Consider the following 18682-nt stretch of genomic DNA (forward strand, 5'->3'; position numbering starts at 1 on the left):
ATTATTATATAACTGTAAGAGAGATTATCGTACAATTAGAAAGACCCATGTTAAATTTTGATACATGCACTTTTCTTTTCCTTTTTTCTCTTTCTTCCTCTAATATCTATATCTATCTATCCATCTATCTATCTATCTATCTATCTATCTATCTATCTATCTATCTATCTATCTATCTATATGACAGGCACTGTGCTGGGCTCTGGGGATGAGATAAACAAAATAGGTCTTAGCCCTCACAGCCCTCACAAATAATGGAGAGACTGATAAATAACAGACTGTAATTATATTACAGTTTAGCTGGGCCAAAGTAGAGTGAAGGAAAGTTTCTGAATTAATTTTGTGGAAAATGTCTCTGGTTGTAAACCCCTCTGAACATGTCATACATGTCTTAAGATGAATAAGCAATATAATTTAAGAGCAGGCAATCTTTGTTTAGGATGCTATTATAATAATTTACATCCATCAATTTATACAGTTGTATGGCATCTCTGGGAGGTATTTATTCTTTTATCCATGCAAACCATTGAACCCTTTTTATGTTATAATCCCTGCCCTATATATTGGGTATAATAATATATGGCTCTAGACATAGAGGACCCTCATATTAGGGATTATGATAGATAAACACACAGTTATTTTACAGTGATAGGTATGGTGTAAATGATAAGCATAGAAGTTTTCTAAGGGAGGGAGTTGTTCTGTTTATCTACTGTTATGTAAAAATGCATCTCAGAACTTAGTTTAAAGCAAGAATAGTCATTTAGTCTGTTGAATAAATGTGTCACAAACTCAGCAGTAATTTGGTGGAGCAGTTCCTCTCAGGGTCTTTATGAGGTTGTGGTCAGATAGTGTCTGGGGCTGAGGTCATGGTGAAGGCTATTTCACTCATATTGTTGGCCCCTGAGCTGAGAAGATACAAGTGATTTGGAGCCAGAGCAACAGGAGCCCTTGGGGATCTTTGGACACTTTGTCTATCTCTGTTTGGTTTCTTAACATAGTTTCTCCTGCTTGGTGGTTTCATAGTATCTGGATTTATTGCGTTAGGGCTCTGGGCTTTCAAAGGTGTATGTCTTTAAAGAGAGTGCAAGGTGTAAGCCATTATACACCTTTTAGAACCTCTCGTTGGGCCTCATGCAGTGTGGCTTTCATGTAATGTGCTATTGAAAGCTGTCACAAAGACTTGCTCAAAATCAAGAGTCGAAGAAACAAATTCCACCTCTTGATGGGGGAAGTGGCAAAGTGCAAAAGAGCATATCTTCTGCAGTCTTCCCCTGCGGCAGTGTCTCATCTTTTTCTTTTCTTCTTTTCTTTTTTGTTAATTAATTTATTTTTATTGTTAAATCATAACTGTGTACATTAGTGCAACCAAGGGGTATAATGTGCTGATTTCATATACAATCTGAAATATTCTCATCAAACTGTTCAACGTAGCCTTCATGGCATTTTCTTAGTCACTGTATGTAGGCATTTGTATTCTGCATTTAGTAAGTTTTGCCTGTACCCATTCTAAGATGCACTGTAGGTGTGGCCCTACCCATTACCCTCCCTCCACCATAACCTCCCCCCTCCCTTCCCCTTCCTTGGCCCTTTCCCCATAGTCTTGTGCTATAGTTGGGTTATAGCCTTCATGTGAAAGCTATAATTCAGCTTCATAGTAGAGCTGAGTACATTGGATACTTTTTCTTCCATTCCTGAGATACTTTGCTAAGAAGAATATGTTCCAGCTCCATCCATGTAAACATGAAAGAGGTAAAGTCTCCATTTTTCTTTAAGGCTGCATAATATTCCATGGTATACATATATCACAATTTGCTAGTCCATTCATGGGTCGATGGGCACTTGGGCTTCTTCCATGACTTACCAATTATGAATTGGGCTGCAATAAACATTCTGGTACAGAAGTCTTTGTTACATTGTTATTTTTGGTCTTCTGGGTATAAACCTAGTAAAGGAATTATAGGAAATTATAAATATAAATTAAATATATATTATAAATATAAATTAATTTATAATTTATTAATTTATATTTTTATAATTTTATAATTTATAATTTTAAATTTATAATTTAAATTAATTTATAATTAATTTAAATATAAATTATAAATATAAATATAAATTATAGGAATTATATCAAATGGCAGATCTATTTTTAGGTCTCTAAGTATTCTCCAAACATCCTTCCAGAAGGAACATATTAGTGTGCATTCCCACCAGCAGTGTAGAAGTGTGCCCTTTTCTCCACATCCATGCCAGCATCTCCGGTTTTGGGATTTTGTTATGTGGTTACTCTTACTGGGATAGGTGATGTCTCAAAGTAGTTTTGATTTGCATTTCTCTGATGATTAAGGATAATGAGCTTTTTTTCATGTGTTTGTAGATCATGCATCTGTCTTCTTCAGAGAAGTTTCTCTTCAAGTCCCTTGCCCACCCTGGGATGGGGTCATGTGTTCTATTCTTGCTAATACGTTTGAGTTCTCTGTGGATTTTGGTTATTAGACCTTTATCGGAGGTATAACCTGCAAATATTTTCTCCCATTCTGAGGGCTGTCTGTTTGCTTTACTTACTATGTTCTTGGCTGTGCAGAAGCTTTTTAGTTTGATCAGGTCCCAGTAGTGTATTTTTGATACTGCTTCAATTGCCTGAGGAGTCCTCTTCATAAAATATTCACCCAGGCCGATTCTTTCCAGAGTTTTCCCTGCACTTTCTTCAAGTACTTTTATAGTTCCATGTCTTAAGTTTAAATCTTTTATCCAGTGAGAGTCTATCTTAGTTAATGGTGAAAGGAGTGGGTCCAGTTTCAATCTTCTACAGGTTGCCAGCCAGTTCACCCAGCAACATTTGTTAAATAGGGAATCTTTTCCCCACTGGATGTTTTTAATTGGCTTGTGAAAGATCAAATAACAGTAAGTAGCTGGTTTCATCTCTTGGTTCTCTATTCCGTTCCAGACATCTACTTCTCTGTTTTTGTGCCAGTACCATGCTGTTTTGATCACTATCAATTTATAGTACAGTCTCAGGTCTGGTAGTGTGATTCCTCCTGCTTTGTTTTTATTGCTGAGCAATGTTTTGGCTATTGGAGGTTTTTTCTGATTCCGTATAAAACGAAGTATTAGTTTTCCAAGAACTTTAAAATATGGCAATGGAGCTTTAATAGGAATTGCATTAAAATTATATATTGCTTTGGGTAGTATAGACATTTTAACAATGTTGATTCTTCCCAGCCATGAGCATGGTATGTTTTTCCATTTGTTAACATCTTCAGCTATTTCTTTTCTTAAAGTTTCATAGTTCCCTTTGTAAAGATCTTTCACATTCTTTGTTAGGTATACTCCCAAATATTTCATCTTTGGCACTACTGTGAAAGGAATAGAGTCCTTGACTTTTTCCAGCTTGGTTATTGTTGATATATATATAGACATATATATACACATATATATATATGTGTATATATATGTGTATGTATATATGTATGTATATATATGTATATGTGCATATATATATGTGTATATACATATATATACATATATATACATACATATATACATATATATATACATACATATGTACATATATATACATACATATATACATATATATATATATACATACATACATACATACATAGGGCTACAGATTTATGGTTGTTGATTTTGTATCCTGAGACATTTTTGTATTCCTTGATCACTTCTAAAAGTTTTGTTGTAGAATCCCTAGTGTTTTCCAGATATACAATCATATCATCTGCGAAGAGTGAAAGTTTGATCTCTTCAGACCCTATGTGGATATCCTTGATCGCCTTTTCTTCCATTATTGCAATGGCTAAAACTTCCATTACAATGTTAAAGAGCAATGGAGACAATGGGCAACCTTGCCTGGTTCCTGATCTAAGTGGAAATGATTTCAATTTAACTCCATTCAATATGATATTGGCTGTGGTTTTGCTGTAGATGGCCTCTATTAGTTTAAGAAATGTCCCTTCTATACCAATTTTCTTAAGTGTTCTGATCATGAATTGATGCTGGATATTATCAAAAGCTTTTTCTGCATCAATTGAAAGAATCATTAGGTCCTTATTTTTTAGTTTGTTTATGTGTTGAACTAAATTTATAGATTTATGTATATTGAACTAGCCTTGAGACCCTGGGATAAATCCCATTTGGTCATGGTGTATATATTTTTTTGATGTGTTGTTGGATTCTGTTTGTTAGGATCTTATTGAGTATTTTAGCATCAATATTCATTAGTGATATTGATCTATAATTTTCTTTTCTTGTTGGGTCTTTCCCTGGTTTTAGGATGAAGGTGATGTTTGCTTTGTAGAATGTGTTGGGTAATATTCCTTCTTTTTCTATATTTTGGAAGTGGTTTAGTAGTATAGGTACTAGTTGTTCTTTAAAGGTTTGGTAGAATTCTAATGTAAAGCCATCTGGTCCTGGGCTTTTCTTTTTAGGGAGATTTTGTATAGTTGATGCTATTTCAGAACTTGATATAGGCCTGTTCGACATTTCCACTTCGTTCTGGCTAAGTCTTGATAGGTGGCATACTTCCAGGTATTGGTTGATTTCTTTTTGATTTTCATATTTCTGAGAGTAGAGTTTCTTGTAGTATTTGTTAAGGATTTTTTGAATTTCTGTGGGGTCTGTTGTTATTTCATCATTACCATTTCCGATTGATGAAATTAGAGATTTTACTCTATTTTTCCAGGTTAGGTTGGCCAAAGGTTTATCTATTTTATTGATATTTTCAAAAAAACAACTTTTGGATTTATTGATCAGTTGTATAATTCTTTTGTTTCCAATTTCATTTAGTTCTGCTCTGATTTTGGTTATTTCTTTTCTTCTGCTGGGTTTGGTCAATTTTGGAGTGTGTTCCTTGAGCTGATGAGAAAAATGTGTATTCAGTTTTGTTGCAATGAAATGTTCTGTAGACATCTGTTAAGTCCTGATGTTGAATGGTTGAGTTTAAATCTAAAATTTCTTTGCATAGCTTCTTTTTGGAGGATCTATCCAGCACTGCTAAAGGGGTGTTAAAATCTCCAACTACTATGGAACTGGAGGAAAAATGAGTTGCTTATGTCTGATAGAGTTTCTCTTATAAATTGAGGTGCATTCTGTTTGGGTGCGTAAATGTTAATAATTGAGATCTCATCATATTGAGTATTACCTTTAACAAATATGAAGTGTCCATTCTTATCCTTCCTTATTTTGGTTGGTTTAAAGCCTATTGCATCTGCGAATAGGATTGCAACACTTGCTTTTTTCTGCTTTCCATTTGCCTGGAATATAGATGAGCATCCCTTCAGCTTGAGTCTACATTTGTCTTTTAATGTAAGATGTGATTCTTGTATGCAGCAGATATCTGGCTTGAGTTTTTGTATCCAGTCAGCCAACCTATGCCTCTTTAGGGGACAGTTTAAACCATTCACATTAATTGAGAATATTGATAAGCCTTTCAAGAGTCCAGTGGACATTTTTAATCCTTTTGTGACTGTGGAAGTTGGAATTTGATCAACATTTTCTGGGTGGGTTTACTTTTGTGGTGGAGGATTACGCTGGTCTTTATGGAGGATAGATCTGAGAATATCCTGGAGAGCTGGTTTAGTTATAGAAAATTTCTTCAACATGTGAATGTCATTGAAGTATTTCATTTCTCTGTCATAGATGAAACTCAGTTTAGCTGGATACAGGATCCTGGGTTGAAAGTTATTTTGTTTTAGGAGATTAAAAGTCGATGACCTTCCTCTTCTAGCTTAAAAGGTTTCAACATAGAGATCTGCAGTTATTCAATATTCTTCCCCTTGTATAATGGTTTTCTTTCATCTGGCAGCTTTCAGAATTTTCTCTTTCATGTTAACTTCAGTGAAATTGGTTATGATGTGTCTGGGGGATGTCTTATTTGGGTTGAGTCATGCTGGAGTTCTGAAACTGTCTGCTATCTGAATTTCAGAATCTCTTGGCATGTCTGGAAAGTTCTCCTTCATTGTCTCTTGGAGACGAGACTCTGTGCCTTGTGAAGCCACTTCATTGCTTTCAGGGATCCCTGTAAGATGAATATTGGTTTTCTTCAAATTATCCCAGAGCTCTCTGAGAGAGTGATCTGTTTTTGCCTTCCATTTCTGTTCCTCTCTGAGAGTTTGGGAGCATTTGAAAGCTTTGTCTTCAGTGTCAGAAATCCTTTCTTCTGCTTGCTCCGTTCTGTTACTGAGGGATTCTACTGTGTTTCTCAGATCTTTGAGGGCTGCAACTTCTTGTCTCAATCTGTCAAAATCTTTGGTCATTAGGTCTTTGAATTCGTTGAATTCATTGAATTCTTGAGATATCTTTTGGATTACTGCTTGGAATTCCAATCCGATCTTATTTGCTATCCAGAGTCTGAATTTGATTCTGATATCTCAGCTATTTGTTTGTGGATGGGATCTTGTGCTATGTCTGCCCCATTGATCCTTGGGGGAGTTGATCTACTCTGATTATTCATATTGCCAGAGTTTTTCTGTTGATTTTGCCTCATGATCGTTTTTCACTGTTGCCTCTGGCCATCCTCAGAGTTGGGGAGGTGTCTCTCCAAGATTAGACCCCAACGGGATCACTCTATTGTTGCTGGATCTTTGTAATGAGTGACCCTGTGTAGTTTCTCTGGGGCTGCCCCAGCTAGAGAGTTTTGGTTGTGGAAGCAGCTCTGGCGTGTGCCACACCCAGATCCAGCAACAGGGTAGGAGGTGTTGTGCACGGTTCTGGGAGTGCCTGGCACTCAGTCACTTTGGCACAGAGAGCCCAAAGCTCCAGCAGTCTCTGGCCACTAGAGGCGCTCTGTGCAGAGGCTGGGAGGGCTCCAGAAGGCACATGGCTATGAGTATCCCTGGCCAGATGAGCAGGCCAGTGTAGAGGTAGGGAGGATACAGGAGGGAGGTCAAGGGGTTGTGCGGCTTCTGCAGTTCCTGATTAGGGCATGTGGAGGCCCAGCGGGAGCAGGTCGCTGGTCGGGCATTGCGGTGCAGCTCTTATGGAGGTCCAGGCGGTGCCAAGCCCCAGAGTTTGAGGTTGCTATGAGCTGTGACGCCACAGTACTCTACCCAGGGCAACAGCCCGAGGCTCCAGTATGCCAAAACTGGTCTCACTCTGCCCCTAAGGGTTAAGGCTGTAAGGCAGCTCAGTCCCTGCCTTTAGTCTGCTCAGTTACTAGGTTACTAGCTCCTCTTGATCCTTGTCCTGGGACCCTGAGTGCGTAGCTTGCCGGGGCAGTTGTCTCACAATTGCTCTCTGTGGCCCAGATCAGTGGCTCAGTCTGGGGCCCTAGACAATGCCCAAGTTCTCCACACTCCTGCTTTAAGCTCTCCCCAAGGCAGTTCAACTGAGTGCCAAGTCCAAAACCACCAAAACAGTTCACAGGTAATGCCTTTCCGATTTGCAGTCTCCCTGCTGCTTGTACTTACAGTTGCCGGCGGGATTAGGTTGATCGAACACATGCAACCACTTGCCAGTTTTTCACTGTTTTTGTCCTTCTCTTGGGATCCAGAAGTCCCTTGCTGGCTCTCTGTATCCTCAAAGGGTTGATTATAGGCAGATCCCACCAGCCAGAGATACCTGGAGTCTTATCTCCCCAGACTCACTGTGCCCAGTTGCAGGGAGCTGTTATTCAGCCGCCATCTTGCTCCACCCCCCTCCTCATCTTTTTCTTAATGAGACCATGAATAGGGCAGTGTTGACACCTGCATGGTGAGGTGGTGCTTGGGCACAGTGACAGGGTGAGTAGGTGTGTCCAGTCTGGATTAGGTATAGGACATGTTTATTACTCCCATTTTGTATATGGAGAAACTGAGGCATAAAAGAGCTGTCTCAAGACACCTAGAGTCATAAATTTTGTAAGGGAAATGCCAGAAATGGTTTCTAGTTTTCTGATCCTCAGCTCAGGAAGACAGCCAAGAGAGTTTCACCCAGAGTGTTGGGCAATTCCTCACCTGAGCCTCAGGGGGAATAACAGAAACTCAGTGAAGCCTGAGAGATTTATCAGGAGGAGGCATGTGTTATAAAGGCGAACCACAGCGGGTTAGATCCTACTGTTGCAATTAATTGTAGGCCTACTTGTTGAGTTCTTTAAATTCTAAAATCATTCCTCAATTAACTGGGAATTCTTAATACAAAAATCTCAATTATTAGAGATTCTAGGAAGTAAGCTTAAAAAGAAAGTAATAAAAACCTTTATTTTTATTGAGGTAGTTCTTCAAGGAGTCATCAGGTAGAATTGCTAGAATTGGGTTAGTTACTGTTTTCTCTTGACCTTTGAAGATTATTGAATGAGGAGAATACCCTCCTTCCTGAGAGATCTTCAGGTCAATATGAGTGAATTGAGAACCTGCTTTATGCCAGGAACTGTGTTAAGTGCCTGGGTAACAAAATGTGTGCACCACAGTGTTTTCTCTTAAAGAACTTACACATAGTTTGTGAGAATGTCAGAAAAAAAATGCTCTGATTTTGATATATATGTGGACTGCTATGCCAGTGTTGCAGTTGGCCTAGAGGAGAGGGGCAGTCCTGTTAGGAGGGAATGCTGGGCAGAATCAGGAGGGAGGCGTAGGAATTTTCCATGCAGAATAAATAAAACATAATCTTTTGGAGTGTCATACAATCCAGTATTAACAGGATTGGTAGGGATTGTGAATAAAATTCATTTTCTCTCCCAGTATAGTAGATTCCATTTTATTCACATCAGTTGGATCTTTTTAGCCAAGTCTTCCTGCACCTTGTGGCGTAGATATAGAACTATTTTCCTATTTGCTTGAAAACTCCTAAGTACATAAATGTGTAGCATTGACTATATTTAAAATTCTTTTTGTATAGTTTGTAGAGCTGCCTTCCTCATGTTTTATCAATAGTAATCTTTTAAGTTAGTTTTCATTTTGGATGCGTTGAATACACAATCTTTAACAACTAATTACTTTGCTTATACCAGGGAGGATTCGCCTTCCCTTTAAATGTGTTTCTGTCTGCAATCTGCCCTTTAAACTGCAAGATTGGCCAGGACTTGCTTTAACAGTAACTTCTCGGTTTCCAATACATTTGATTTGTAGCCACCAGGGAAAGCAGGATCAGGGATCTTCAGATAGAAATTTCAGAGCCTCTGCTTCGGTACAAGCTTCACATTTTTCTCTGCTGGGTTGCTTTCTCCAATAATTCTCGGAGATTTGTCCTATCTCAAGTCCTTAAATGTGCCTGGATCATCACCACATGTCATGGTAAGACTAATATATTAAAAAAAGCCAGTTGAACTTAAATGCCCTACAGTAGGGGAATGACCAAGCTACTGAACTCATTGCTGTGGTTAAAATGAATGAGAAAGCTCTGAATAGTCTATCACTAATGCAGTCACTCCCAACCTTTTTGAAAAGCACCAGGTATCAGTTTCATGGAAGACACTTTTTCCATGGACTTGGATAGGGGGATGTTTCAAGATGATTTAAGTGCATTACATTATCATGCACTGTATTTCTACTATAATTACATTAAAATATATTCTATATATGAAATAATTAGACCACTCACCATAATGTAGAATCAGTGGGAGCCTTGAGCTTGTTTTCCTGTGACTGGACAGTTCCAGTGTCAGCATCACCACCACTACCTCAGATCTTCAGGCATTAGATCTAACAGGAAGAAGAGCAAGGCAGTTATGGGAATGATGCAGAGCTGCAGTAAACACAGATGAAGTTTCCATCACTCACTCACCCCTGCTGTGCAGCCTGTTTCGTAACAGACCAGTACTGGTCCACAGTGCGGGGCTTGGGAGCTGAAATGTATTGTTGAGTAAATGTATGGTGTTATTTATGTAAAGGTTGCTCCCATAAAACTACATATTTTCATGGGTACACATATATAAGTAAAAATTCAAGGAAAAGTTCTGGAATAGAGATGCCAAGGGGTAGCAGTGATGTTCTCTGCAGAAGACAGGATTGCAGGTAGTGCTCCAATAGGACTTGGTCCTCATCTGTTGTCAGTACCACTGTGGCACCCATCACCACTCAAATAAAAACAGCCAGGACATGGATTGAAGGTACAAACCTGCAAGAGGTGGGCTTCCATAGGTGCAGGGAAGTACCAAGTAACCTCTGCCATGGCCTCTTAATGAAGAATTATACAGCAGGTGTGGGGGCCCACATACTAGGATCACCTGGTCACTATGTGCTCTTTCCCATGGGCTTGACTCCCACCCTGTTGCACCACAAATGTCCAAAATATAATACCTGCTAGCTAACTAGTGACTATCTTATCTCATTAATGCATGCAGTTGCTTGAGGGCTTGTCTCCGGACAGCAAAACATCTCCATGCCGCTGGAAGAGTGTCCTGCTCCCAGTGCCTTCCTCAAGAACCGGTGGCCACTTTTATAAGCCTGGTGCTCGTACTCCTACAATCTGTAATAGTTGAATGTTTTTGTTACATATATTTTTGTTGTTTATGAGAATATCATACTCATGTATTACTCATGTGATTTTAAAACTGAAAGTAAAACCAGGTAAATGACTACCCCAGGCGATGATTCCAGGTCACTGGGAGATGGTGCCTTGGGGAAAGGCCCTACTTCAGTACAGGCCTTTACCTTTTCATGGGGAGACAGCCACGTGGGGCCTCCTACTCTTCTTTTATTTCCAATCACAGGAAGCCCATTGCTCTGACTGGCGGTTCTCTGAGAAACTTCTATTGAGAGAATCTCTCTTCTTAGTCCTTGCTCTGGTCAGGCAGAATTCTACCTGCTGTGTGAATGACCCTCCTGGGTAGAGGTGGGGCCTCAGATTGGCAGCATTCATAGTCTCATCCCACTGATATAAGAGAAATGTTTTCAGTTCCTGGAACATTCAGGGTCGTTTTTTTAATTAAATCATAGCTATGTACATTAATGTGATCATGGGGCACCATACACTGGTTTTATAGACCGTTTGACACATTTTCATCACACTGGTTAACATAGCCTTCCTGGCATTTTCTTAGTTATTGTGTTAAAACATTTACATTCTACATTTACTAAGTTTCACATGTACCCTTGTAAGATGCACTGCAAGTGTAATCCCACCAAACACCCTCCCTCCACCCATCCTGCCCACTTCCTCCCCTCCCACTTCCCCTTCCTCATATTCTTAGGTTATAACTGGGTTATAGCTTTCATATGAAAGCCATAAATTTCGAGTTTTTCAAAAGTCCAGTGGACATTTTTAATCCTTCGCCACTGTGGAAATTGGAGTTTGAAAGTTTCTGAGTGAGTTTACTTTTGTGGTAGTGGTAGAGGATTGGGCTGGTCATTATGGAGGATAGGTCTGAGAATATCCTGAAGAGCTGGTTTGGTTATGGCAAATTTCTTCAACATATGAATGTCATTAAAGTCTTTAATTTCTCCATCATAAATGAAACTCAGTTTAGTTGGATACAGGATCTGGGGTTGAAAGTTATTTTGTTTTAGGAGATTAAAAGTCGATGACCACCCTCTTCTGGCTGGAAAAGTTTCAGAAGAGAGATCTGCAGTCATTCAATATTCTTCCCTTTGTAGGTAATTGATTTCTTACGTTTGGCTGCTTTCAGAATTTTCTCCTTCATATTCAGTTTAGTGAAGTTAATTATGATATGCCTGGGAGATGTCTTTTTCGGGTTGAGTTGTGCTGGGGTTCTGAAACTGCTATCTGAATTTCAGAATCTCTTGGCATGTCTGGAAAATTCTCTTTCAATATTTCATGGATAAGGGCCTCTGTGCCTGGTGAAGCCACTTCCTCACTTTTAGGGATTCCAATGAGGCGAATATTAACCTTCTTCGAATTATCCCAGAGCTCTCTGAGAGAATGATCTATTTTTGCTGTCCATTTCTCTTCTTCTTTGAGAGATTGGGAGCGTTCAAAAGCTTTGTCTTCAATGTCGGAAATCCTTACTTCTCCTTGCTCCACTCTGTTACTGAGGGATTCTACTGTATTTTTCAGATCTTTGAGGACTGCAAATTCTTGCTTCAGTGTGTCGAAATCTTTGGTAGTTTTGTTTTTAAATTCATTGAATTTTTGAGACAACTTTTGACTTTCTCCTCAAATTTCTAATTCCAACTTCTGAATTGCTCCTTGAATTTCTAATTCCAAATTTTCCTCCATTTTATTAATCTTGTTTGTAATCCAAATTCTGAATTCGATTTCTGACATCTCAGCCAGCTGTTTATGAGTTAGATCTTCAGTTACATCTGCCATGTCTTTCCTCGGGGGGTTTGATCTACTCTGGTCATTCATGTTACCAGAGTTTTCCCGCTGATTCTGCCCCATGATTATTTTACACCATTTGGCTTTTCCCCTGGAGCTTTGCTGAGGACCCATACAGTGATAGGGCCTGAGAATCTTGGGATATGTTTGGTGTGGTGGGGCTAAGTGGCTCTGTCTTGTTTTCAACTGGTGTCTGTCTGACCCTAGTGAAACAGTTACTCTGGGTTGAAGTCTCAGCTGTGTAGAAATATCAGCAATTAAGTCACTGAGCCCTCCAGAGGCAACAATTGGAAAAGAAAAACCAAACCTTCCTACAACCACACACCCAGGGCATGAGTTGGATAGTCCTTGGGCAATTGGGTCAGTTCAAAAGGTCCAAATCAATTGTCTCAGTCAGCACCTGTCTCATGTGGGAGAGTTTAAAAGGTCTCTGGCAACTAGATCACCGGGGTCTTCTGACATATGACTTGTTCCAGTGCTCTGTGAGGTCAGGAGGACCCACCCAGCAAATAGATTAGTCTGGGAAGGTTGATGCCTCCTTTCCCACCTTGCACCTCTGTCACACCCAGTCACTGGTAACCCCACAGGGCTGTGAACCAGTTGCCTCCAATGAGCAGATACTCCAGTTGTTTGCACCTGAATCACAAGGAGATCTATGTCTGCTCAGCCAGGCTGCTGCTCTCTGCCTTTATCCAGCAGGGGGAGGTGAGGTCTGACAACCTTACGTGCTTGATGGAGGCTGGGGGGTGTTCACTCAGTTTCAGCCCCGCCCTGATTGATGTTACTGATAGAACAGAACAACTTTGCAGGAATTTGTTTCTGTCCCTGCTAAATTCCCCTGCAGAAGAGAAGCTTTTTTGAGTTCCCAGAACCTGTGCCTCATGCCCTGTCTGTGCTGCTGTACTGTCTCAGGTGTAGTTTGTATTCACAGCATGGTTACCTGTCAGATCCAGCCTCTGCTTGCCCTCCTTTGTTTAAGCTGATGGTCCCCTGGGGGCTGGGTGTGTCTTAGATTCAGTAAAGCAGTCTTCTTGGTCAGCCTCGCCCTGGGAATCTCCTGGCTCTCTGCGTGCGTTTTCTAGTCCCTGCACTCCACCCAGGTCGGTATTTCCTCGGGCAAACCCTTTACTCACTGGGCCTGCGTTTCCATCCCAGATCTGTTCTGTGGTGGTTGCCACCTGAGAAGATTCCTGGTCTCCTCTAGTTGCCCAGAGAGATGGGGGTGTGCCTTCAGAATATTCGGGGGTGAGCCCTATTGTTGCCAAAAATGGCTGCTGCTCTGCGCCTTGGGCACCACTGCGCTGGTGTGGTTCCCTCTCAGCTGACCATCCTCTCCTCACTCCCATGCCGCAGAATCAGCACTGACCAGCTACAATCCAGGCCCTGTCCACACCCCTTGAGAAATCACTCAAGAATCTGGACTCCTGGGGGACAGGCCTCCAGACCTCAGAGTGAGAGTGGAGGGGAGTGCTGGGAGCTCAGAATTGCAGGTAGAGAATACATACAGTTTTATGCCTGCCAGGAGAGTGCCATGGCACCCTAGTAGGGGAGGTAGGTCCAGTTTTTAGAGGGTCTCTCCCGTGGAGTATAGTGGGAGGAACTTTGAGGTCTGCTCATTTGTTTGTAGGGCACTCTGAGCCACTCTCATGGGGGAGGGGATTCCCATCCGCTTGGCGATGGATTTTGTACCTTTTGTTTGTATCTTTGGGGTCTCAGCTCACCTCAGCAGGGTTAATGTGCGTTCTTCAACCTTCTCTCTTGGTGCTGCTTTAATCCACCAGGTTACTTGCTAAATTTCTGTCCTTTAACTCTCCTTCTGGACGGGAGCCTCTGTGGACAGCTGGCTTCAGTCAGCCATCTTGTCCAACATTCAGGGTCTTAATGGTCCTCTGGCATTTCTCCTCCTGAAGTTGTTCTTTGTGTGAGAAGTGGGCATTTGTAAATCAGTAGAGGTTTGCCTAATAGCACCAGTAAACAGAAGAGTGTGTGGTACGGATTCTTACCCTATGGAACAAAGGGCTTTGCTGGCCTTTGTATGATAGCAGGACTGGACTCCCCAAAATCCCACCATGAGAGAGAGAGAGAAGAGAAACTCCCAAATCAGCACATGTGCAAGTCTGTGGAGGGCCTGTTGCATTTTGTGTTTTTACAAAATCATTTCCCTATTGTGCTTTCTAGGGTGATCAGAACTGTTGGCTTTTTAATTCCTTTTGTTTTCCCTCAGAACACTGAAGGAACTTAGAAAATTTCACCCAAAATATGACTCCTTGGTATAAAGAATATTTTGAATTGCAGGCTTTTCAAGGTCAAAAAGCATTGGAAGGGGCTTTCTCTCTATCTGCATAAACTGACCAAAAGAACAATTGGTTTCCCTTTCCCTCTCTGTTATCTCAGTATCTTGCAGAAAAAATGATTAAAAATGGAACCAGAGGCAGGCTGCAGTGGTTCACAACTGTAATCTTACTACTTTAGGAGGCTGAGGTAGGAAGATTGCTTGAGCTTGGGAGTTCTAGACCAGCCTGAGCAAGACTGAGACCCAGTCTCTGAGAAAAATAGACAAATGAGCTGGGCATTGTGGAGGGCACCTATAGTCCCAGCTACTCAGGAGGCTAAGGTAGGAGGATCACTTGAGCCCAAAAGTTTGAGTTATAATGCCACATCACTCTACCCATGGTGACAGAGTAAGACTCTGTCTAAAGAAAAAAGAAAGAATGGAAAAAAAATTGTAACCAAACCTCAGAGTAAGTCTCTGTCTCAAAAAAAAAAAAAAAAAGAAAGAAAGAAAGAAAGGAAAATAATTGTAACCAGATCTCTTTCAAATTATTTGAAATATAATACCTATCTTTCAGGTTAAGTTTTCTAAGGGAATCATTTATAAGTCAGCTATTTTCCCCACTGATTCATCCTCCATAGTAACCATTTATTGTCTCTAACCAGGATTACCTACACTGTTCATGTCTCACCCCCTTTAAAATATGTGCGTAAAAATATCCGGATCCCGGGCGGCGCCTGTGGCTCAGTGAGTGGGGTGCTGGCCCCATATGCCAAGGGTGGTGGGTTCAGGCCCGGCCCCGGCCAGACTGCAACCAAGAAATGGCCGGCGTTGTGGCAGGCGCCTGTGGTCCCAGCTGCTCGGGAGGCTGAGGCAGGAGAATCGTGTAAGCCCAGGAGTTGAGAGGTTGCTGTGAGCCGTGTGACGCCATGGCACTCTACCCGAGGGCGGTACAGTGAGACTCTGTCTCTACAAAAAAAAAAAAAATATCTGGATCCCACTGGGGTATGGAGTAATTGCTCTGTGATTCTCCCCCATGTATCTGGTAAATAAACCTTTCTCTTATTAATCTGCTTTAATTGTGAGTTGATCTTTCAGCAGTAAGAGGAAGGGGAGTTTCAGCAGTAGGAGGAAGTTTCCCCTCAGCCCACATACTGCCACAGGAAAATTGTGTTACATGCTTGATGATGTAGAGTGTGTTGAGACCCAGGGTTTTCTTTTCTTTTTTTTTTTTGGTATTATCCTTATTTTTTGCTAATAATATGACAAATGTGGATTTCTTTTTGTTGATGAAAATGAAAGCAAAGTCACTCTGTGTCTTTAAAGAAATAAACACTCAGCCCAAGGACATGTCCATACAGACTGCTAGAAGGATGGGAGTTTAGAGATTCTGGCCTCTTTCCGAAGGAAGCATCTGCTCTCCTTCCTTGTTCTCGTGTTCTGTTGCCAGAAACTAACACTCTAAGACTCTCCTTGGGGGTGGTTTCAGTAAAATGGGAAATTGTCTAGGAAGGGGAGCTGGTGAAGGTAGGAATTCTCAAATGATTTTTGTGTAACACTACCATTCCCCCAAATGTCCTTAAAAATACCTGATAGACATGGTGCTAGCAATCACCTATTTGATATTACCAAGCTGTTCTCAAATAAAGTTGTTTATGTTTGTTTCACCAGGTATTTTTCACAGTACACAATTTTCATGTAAATTCTCTTATTATCTTGAGGAGCCAGTGTTCTCAGAGCATATGTTAGGAGATTTGGGGTTGTCTGTGATACTTACTGACAACTTGGTGGAATTAGATTATTATTTTCCCCTGTCACCCTAGCAAGTCTCTGAGAGTTTAGGGCAAGGAAAAGCATTAAGAAAGAAGCAAATTTAGATGCTTGCTCCTAGGGAGGTTTGTGTTCAGTGATGTCCCAAGGTCCTAGAGAGCCCTGGCTAATTGATTAGCAGGAAGGGAGCTTCCTGACACTACCTCTTTCATGTATTAGCTTGAATTTTGTGCTAATGTTAAGAAAATTATGTTCTTCTACAGACAGGATTAAATGTTTCAGAGTTTTCTAGCAAGCTGTGAATACTACTTTATCCTTATACAACTTTGAATGGAGTTATATACCAAACCAAAATTCTTTTCTGCCTTTTCTTATCTCCCTCTTTCTCTTCCCTCCCTTTTTTCCTTCCTTCTTTCTGGTGGGGTTCAGGTAGTTGTCTGCATTCTCAGTTCTTGGTGTGAGTGTGCTCACACCAAGAATAAGCAGACACACCAAAAGCAAGGCTAGTGTGAAGCCAAGTTTATTGAGGAATAGAAAAGCTTATGGAGCAAGAGTAAGAGAAAGGATTATGGAGAAAGATACGTTCACCATAGACAATGAATAGACCCTCTTGTCATGAAAAAAGGCTTTGGTTATGATCTGGGGGTCCATTTGATATGGCACTCCTTGTGGTTCAGATGTTACCATGGAACCACTTTGATGGACAGTTAATGGCATGGTAATTAGTCTTAATCCTATCATGCCTGGGCTGCCTGGCCACTGGGTGCTCCCCCTTTCCCCAAGTGTGGAAGTTAGTTGCTTGGGGTAACATTAAGATGGGGAAGCACTAGGATGGAGCCTGCTTCTACTATTCCTCCTAGGTGGGGCATTTACTCGAGGCAGCACCAAGGCAAAGCCCCCACTTTGTCCCTTTGGAGGTCCTTTGTTATCTACTTAACATTTCTATGTCTTTTTTCCTTCTCTTTTGTCTTTCCCTTCCTACTTCCACTTTCTTTCTTTCTCTTTCCTTAAGTAGCTCAGCCCCCTTTCCATTCTCAGCCACCTATTTGCTTCCTTATGATACTTTCTGATAGTTCATTCACCTCTGAACTTCACTATCATGGGGCATTAACAGTCACCTATTAGATATTGCTAATGTTTAATGGAGTGTACGTAGGCCCATTAAACTTGTCTTGGTTGATATTTTTCTCCTTCCTTTTCTCCTTCTCTATTCCCCTTCTTCCTTCTTCTTCTCAGAGTCTGCAGACACAGTGATTAAGAAGATAAATCCTGGAGTCAGATAGACCAGACTGCCTCTGTTGCAGTAGACACTGTAGCTGGCTGATACAATCTCCATTTTCAACCTGGTTGACTTTTGTCTAACTTTGTTAGGGAGGCTATAAATACCAAAGGCATAAGCAGCTAAGGTGGGCCACATGGTGTTATCCTGGAAAATGAGTTGATGTTATTTAAAAATCCAACTCGGGACAAAGATGGAGAAGGCATGGCGAATCCCATAGGGGGTGCTAGATGCACTACCATTTTCTATTAGAACTGTTTCTTTTATTTCTATGGGCATACCAGTGCAGAATTGGTGATCTTTTTTTAACAGAAAGTTGTTGAAACTTTACTCTTCACACAGTAAAATTCAGTAGAAGTTGGGGTCCACATATCTCTCCCAGCATGTCCTTGGGCTGGGATGCAAAAGGATTTTGGGAAATGGTGTTCTTGGCATGTCTGGACCTTTTTCTTGTGCACCGCCAGACTGAGTGGGTCAGGACTGAGCATGGCCTGGGGAGTGGGGTCCTAGCATAGGCTGGCTGAACTGGGAAGACAGCTGGAGCTGTGAGGGGCAGGTTCAATGTGGAAGGGCACCATGGCTGTACTTGGAGAAATAATCTCAATGTCAAGCCTAAAGAATAGATGAAGATGAATAACAGCAAGGGCAGAATAAATGCATCTAAAGGCTGGGAAGCTGTGGCTGAGTGGCAGCTGTCCACAGCCATCCTGTTCTGAAAAGACCCCGAGGAGCTGTGCTTAGTGTGAGCTGTGCACTGGTTCACAGAGGCGTGTTGGAGCAGACAATAGCACCGACCCTGAAAACCTCATTCCATTGAGGGAGATTGTCACCATGGGCTGTACACCAACAGATTTTCCTGCAGTTCACTGACAGCACAAAGATGTATTGTCTGCTCTCCCTGGCAGTTTCCCTGGATTTTTTTCCAGCTCTGCAGAAACTGGTACGTCTGAATGTGCCTTGGCTTTACCATCCACCCCCTCTGGCATTTAAAGGATCTTTTTATCATCCTAGTCCACAGAGCATGGCTCCTTTACTCTCTGCCAAAGATCACTCAGCGAATGAAGCCAAACGTGGTGGTTTGAGAGCTGTGTTGATTCCTAGTGTTGGAGCAATTGTCTGAGAACAATGTATTGAGCATTTTT

This window comes from Nycticebus coucang, chromosome 7 (assembly GCF_027406575.1).
Source record: "Nycticebus coucang isolate mNycCou1 chromosome 7, mNycCou1.pri, whole genome shotgun sequence".
In the NCBI taxonomy this organism is placed as follows: Eukaryota; Metazoa; Chordata; class Mammalia; order Primates; family Lorisidae; genus Nycticebus; species Nycticebus coucang.